Below are 6431 nucleotides of genomic sequence, written 5' to 3'. Positions count from 1 at the left end.
TGATGGCTGTGTGGTCATGTGTATGTGTGTGCACACGCACGTGTGTGTGCGCGACTGAGTGTGCACACGTTGTTCTCCCTCCCCCATAGCTTCCTTGTTAAAGCAGACAGAGAGCACACTAAGTTCATCTAAGGACAGGGAAATGCTTTTCTTTCCAGTGTGAATCATTTTGGAAAAATGAGCCTCTGGACTGAATTGCCCCAACAATTTGGCATGTTTCTCCATTCTGCTTTATTGTCTATTTTGGCTGAACTTGCAGTTCTTCAATTCTCTGCCAAGAAAACTTCAGGTCCTATGCAACAGGCAAAGCCAGTTTCTGAGTCAACCACGGCCTTTAAGCAAATAAAATAAATCTCTGTAGAATACTGCCATAGCTTCCTGTTTATGTGTGAATTCCAAAGAGAAAAGAGCAAGCCATGTCTGTACTGTAAATCCAGTGTTGCCTGCACCGGTGTGGACAGAACCCATCTGCAGGCTTTACACCATTAAAATAAAATTGTACAGAGAAAAATAAACCATCCCACTTTTTATAGAGGCGTTTTATATGTTTAGATTAGGACCCTTCCTCTTTTTAAAGGCCGTTTTCTCAGCACAAGGTATCTGCTTTCGCACTCATGCAGTTTGGAGAACAAAACTCTGCAGTGCAGTGAAAAGAAAGTGTGAGTGGGAGCGGTTTTGGGATGTAGACAAGGAGGAAGGGAGGGAGATGGGGGGGGGAGTTTTTAATTTTGCAGTCAGCCAGCGAAGAGGGGAGAGAGGGAGTGGCCTGTGTTGAGGTTTGGGTGAGCCAGGGGTGGGCTGTGGCAGCCGGCAGCTGGGCTCTCACTACCTATGTCCTCCAGCTCCAGCCTGAATTATGAAGGCTCGGGAATGGCAGCCAGCCTAATTACAATGACTGATTGCCCGTCCGTTGGCATTTCTCAGACGGTGATTGTCGTGTGTGTAGGATACGAGGGGAAAGAGGAGGGCCATTTCTCATTGGCTTCTCCCTTCCTTTCTTTGCATGAGAACAGCCGGAGATTGAGATCTGATTGGTTGGAGAGAAAAGAGATGTTTCATGATTTGGCGAGGCAGAGCTGGTGGAAAGCCAGAGACAGGTGATGTTGCACTGATGGTGCATTGTAGCCTATTCAATCTTCAGCACAAAGTCCTTAAGAAAAACTGTGTTACACCATGAAACACATATTAAACGTTATATTTGCTATCGTGTTGTAATAACTTTATTGCCTGAAATAGCTTCCATACGTCCCATGAAGAATAACGGATCTCTAAATGTGGCAAATCTTCAACCTGTTGACTTCTTATTGTGTTTCTTGAGCGTTTTCTTCATCTATCCCACTGGCATTGTAAAAAATAAATAAAAAAGGAAAAAGGAGAAGTCTTGAATTGGCCATTTGTATGTCAGCGGAGCACTCAGAGGTGTGATGTGTGTGTTAAGTGGGAGCTGGTTTGAGTTGGTCTGCCCTGCTTTGTCCAGTGCTTTGGCTTTTGTTCCTCCGGTAATGAATTGTGGAAGCCTTGGCTTCAGCTGGAGTGTCTCATAGCAACTGAAAAGAGAGAGGGAGAGCTGGCAAATGGAGAAAAGGCCAGGGGAGATCATGTGCTCCTTTCGAAAGGGCAAGACGGACCAGACCAGACCGTCGTTGTGAGGAGAATTTTGTGAAGAGGAAAAATCAAACTGGGCGATTCTTGTTGCATCCAGCATATCATTATTTATTACCTTTCAAATGACAGCGTTTGGGGTACTGGGAAAGCAGCGTGTGTTCTCTGATATATTTTTAAAAGACGTATTTTAGACTGCACGTGTGCTATAATGCAACAACGAAGTAAAGAAATTAAAAAAAGAAAGTGATCAGAGACGGACAGGCTCGTATCGGCAAAGACCATCCTGTGAATAAAAAGTGAATCCAGTCTCCTCCTTACCTGCTCCATCCATCGAACCCTCTGGTGACATGTAAATATATGCTTGATTGATTTTTACATGTCTGAGACTAAATTAGGGCTGCAGGACATGGTAAAAAATATCATCTTGCGATAATTTTACAGATTTAACGATTGTGATGTGATTTACGATTAGTGGGAACGATCATTTCTGCGTCACAGTTTTCATTTTCACTGAAGAAATTAAAATGATGACGATGTGTTGGTGATTTGTTGGGGGTATCTGGAGAGCAAGATTTGTAGGCCAGGGCATCGTGATTGTGCTGTATTTCCATTAATCATGCAGCCCTAGACAAATGTTGAGTAATTATTTAATTTGCGAACATATTACTGCTTCAACATTCAGAGATAAAACCATTTCTAGGCGACCATTCACCTGTCACTGTGACTCATCGTGTTTAGTGCTTGCTGATGGTGTTTTAGCCATCTTGAATATCCAGTGCCACTGTTGATTAACTGAAACCCAGCACCGCTTTGTAGTGGTACCAGGTCAGCTGGCAACTTTCACCTTAACCTGAGTGTGTGTGTGTGTGCGTGTGTGTGTGTGTGTGTGTGTGTGTGTGTGTGTGTGTGTGTGTGTGTGTGTGTGTGTGTTTACGTGCATGCGCGTACATTCACGCTTGCATTCATGCGGATGCACACGTGCTTTCGCCTGCATGTGTGTGTCACACCAGGCTAGTTTTTTATTAAACGGCAGCCAGCGCTGAAGCCCGGCCATGTTTGCCCTGTGACCCAGACACTACCTGTCTGCTGCCATGGTTACAGGGACAGAGCAGGTTTAGTGGCCTGACTCCAGGGATTACTTTCCCTGGTCTTAACAATCAGGCCTGCGCCCCAGTGGCTGTAAAATGGACCAAACTGCACCCTAACAGTTAGGGGAGCTCGGCAGTGTGCCCCGGTGGCCTTTAAAACTGTCCTAAGTGCTGTGTAAGGGATTAGACCTGTACAACGTAATTGCTCTGGTGTCAGTGACTGTCCCTTTGTGATCTGGTTCACTTGTAGTGATTAGCTCTCATAAATGAAAGAGCTAACGGGCGCGCACTGGATACAGGTCTGAGGTGCTTGAGCAAAAACACATGTTGAGCCAATTTCTTTGTCTTCAAGAGCTAAAGATTTTGTCACCAGACAGTTTTTAATTTTTCGACACGTACTGACAGTATTTTTCTTTGTGTTTGCTCAGCAGAACAAAGAATGAGGAGACAACAAAGGCCCTGAAACAATCACTGTGAGTACTTCAAACATATAGAGGGTGAACACAAAGAAACTGAACATCCTCGAAATACAACAGCTGTGCAATACGTACAAGTTTTTGAAAGAGAGCTGTTTGTTTCATCTCTTCAAAATTGTTGTGTTAGACAATTGAATCCACGCTGTGGATAAAATAACAGAGGCACAATATTGTTGTAATATTAACAAAACATTGCAATATAATGTCATAAACACAAACTGTAGCCTCAAGTTTAAAAAGTATCAATACAAGGGTGGAATTCACTGCAGGATTATTCGATCTGATTTCATCATATCTCACAGATGTTAATTTAATTGTATCCACTGTTTACATTTGTTCTATATGAGTTTTTAAGACCCCAGTGAGACAGGGGAGCAGTTCTGAATCGCTCTCCCTTTGTACTCCATTCAAAGAAATTACAGATCGCACTGTTAGTACTTGGAAAAGATTAAAATTCAAGTGCATGGGTCATTCTGGCTTGTTCATTCTGTGTCAGTGACCTTGGAAAATGTTGGCAGAACTTTGCTTCGCTGCCCACCCCAAGAATTTAGTCTTGTGTGGCTGACCAGATTGGTGTTGATATTTTTATTGCCGTTCGTCGACTGTTCTTCGTTATTTATGTTGCCTTTGATTTAGTGAACGAACGCTCAGGTTAAATATCCCACATGGCTTCCATGCTGAAGCCCTTGGAGCTGGCTGGAGCACTAAGGGTCAGTATACTCTGGCCCAGATTTTTGGTGACTTAGCAGAAATACAAAGGCTTCTCTTATTCACTCCAGTGACTTGCAGTCTTACAGGTGTCCACCAGATGCTGCAGGCAGCCTGTACTGTCCCTTGCATTTCATTTGGTGGAGATGTAATATCCACTTTGGAGCAAATGGTTGGAACTGTTTCCATGGTGTTCGGATTAAATGTAATTTAGTTGTGCATCATAGAAAGGGGGCAGCTTTAAGGTAGCTTTGATGATGCATCTGTTGCAGGAATTGGACTGAGGGCAGTATGATTGAAGATGTGTCTTTAACTCCAGCGGTTTAATTCAAGTATTTGTAAAATAACGATAGAAGACATTTGATATGAAACATTAAATTATATGTGAGCTATAACCACCGTTTGCAAGTTAGTGGGTTTTTTTTCAACCACAGCTTTTCAAATTATAGTCATGCATCAAAAGGCGCACGAGATTCTTGGAAGAGTATTTAACATTGATATAATGAAAGACAAAGCAGAATTATGAGCTGTGCAGTGTGCACGTGAAAACTCGTATCTCGTGTGAACCTGGTGGGAGCGGAGCAGGGTCTGTCTCTCACGTCGAGCAGAGCAGCTTCACAGTTAACTCTGTGAACAAAAGCCAGCCCCACCACAAAGCATGCTGGGAAGTTTGGCTCCTGGTGAAAGTGCCTGCCAACGTCCAGCGAGCGGCTCTGAAAATCTTTGCAAGGGCTGAAAATGAAGTTTGAAAGTAGAAATAAGAGGAGCAGCAAAGCAGAGAGCTCTCACAGCTGTAGGCTCAGCCTTCTCTTAAAGAGACATCACCAAAACATTCCTCAGCCGTGGACATGGAAATGGGGCTGTACAGTGAAGTGAACTGTACGTCAACAAAGTTATGGACGGATTAAGATTTAATAAATCGGTATGAAATTATTTGATTAAACGTCTCAGTTTTGCAGTTTCAATTGCAGAGATTTTGAAAATATAGACATGCTGTGGAGTTAATATTCAGAATAAACAGAGAGGAACAAGACGAAACTCTTTAGGAAGAATGACACGTTAGATTAGTTTGTTCGCTCGGCTGTTACTATCAGAAAATAACAGATATGTCTCTTTTAAATGGTTATTTTTTTTTAGATTTAGAGAGAATTAGAGTTGGAGGAGTCTAATGACTGAATTGGATTTTAAATGAATATAAATCTTCAATCCAGTATTTAATCTTTATTTGTCTGCACTACACTGTTGCTGCATTGCAATACTTCTATGTTTTCAACATACAGGACGGTCGACTCGTGTGCAGACTCACAGTGTATATTTTTGTGGTGTCAGCCATGGTGTTGTTAATACACCATACACACAACTACTTTCTGTCCACATGCTATTGTACAGTGCAGCCCTGACCACTCACCATTCGATATTATATTATGTTTATATTGTCCTCGTTCCCGGCTGTCTATCTTTTTCTGTGTATGCACACTGAGAGGACACTGAAATAAGGCTAATGCTTATAAAACATCGAGTGATTTATTGCAGCTGTAATTGTTTGTAAGATTATGAGATTAAAACATTTTTGTCCTCTATAGGTTAAGAAAACCTGGCTGCTCAGACATGATAAAAACAATAACAGAAGCGTTTTGTTCATAGTACAATGGTGACAGGTGCACTGTGTACCAGTGAAATGAGAAACTCTATGTTCCCTGTTTTTATTTAGTTTTTATGGAAGGGAGTGGGCGTCTTGCTCAAAGGCACTTCAACAGTTTGCATTGCTGATGATTGACAGGAATCAAAAACCTCTTAACAGACATATTTACTATGTAACCACAGGATAAATATGCAAAGAAGTGGCAGCTAGTTTCCAGAACTGCTTTATAGTTAAAAGGTAAACTATTAGCAGGACTCTGTGCCGTTTCTAGTGAACTGTTTATGTTCAGAGTGACTTTTTATTCTTAATTTACCAAGCAGACTATCTGTTTTTTAGTGCTGCCCTGTTTTACATGAATTTCTCACTCTAGCCTTAAAAATACCCTCTACTCTCACAGCTTTCACAGGGATTGTGTGTCTTGCTTGTAGATACAGCACGGCGTATGATTTTAACGGTTAAATTATTAGATATTTCTGATCTAAATTTCCATCTTGAGTTTTGTTTTTCAGTTTGAGCTCAGGCCTGTAGTGCAGCGTTAGTCAGGCACTGCCGAGCAGAGGGCTGTAGTGGTGGTGGTCAGCTTTGTAGCAGCCGAGGCTCAGCTCAACAGCAGCAGCAGGCAGCCTGGAGGGTCCTGAGCCTTCACTTCACAGCTCCCCTGTTTGGCTCTCACACATTGTGCCATTCAGAGCCCAGACCGTATATTCACCCTGCTCTGGGCACCCCACCATTGTGAGGGTGAGTTCATTTGAAAAGCCTTCAGGATTTTTTTGGTGCGAGCAAGTCAGCGCTATTTGCATTTGTTCCTGTCTTGGAGATTTTACAGGTCAATTGAGACAGGCGGATATCGAACATGGACAAGAGAATTGTCCTCTTCATAGTCGTCTTCATCATCGTCTCGTCTTTGTTTGT

Source organism: Pagrus pagrus (assembly GCF_965226575.1).
Source record: "Pagrus pagrus genome assembly, chromosome: 10".
NCBI lineage: Eukaryota > Metazoa > Chordata > Actinopteri > Spariformes > Sparidae > Pagrus > Pagrus pagrus.
Note: the sequence above shows the minus strand (reverse complement) of the source record.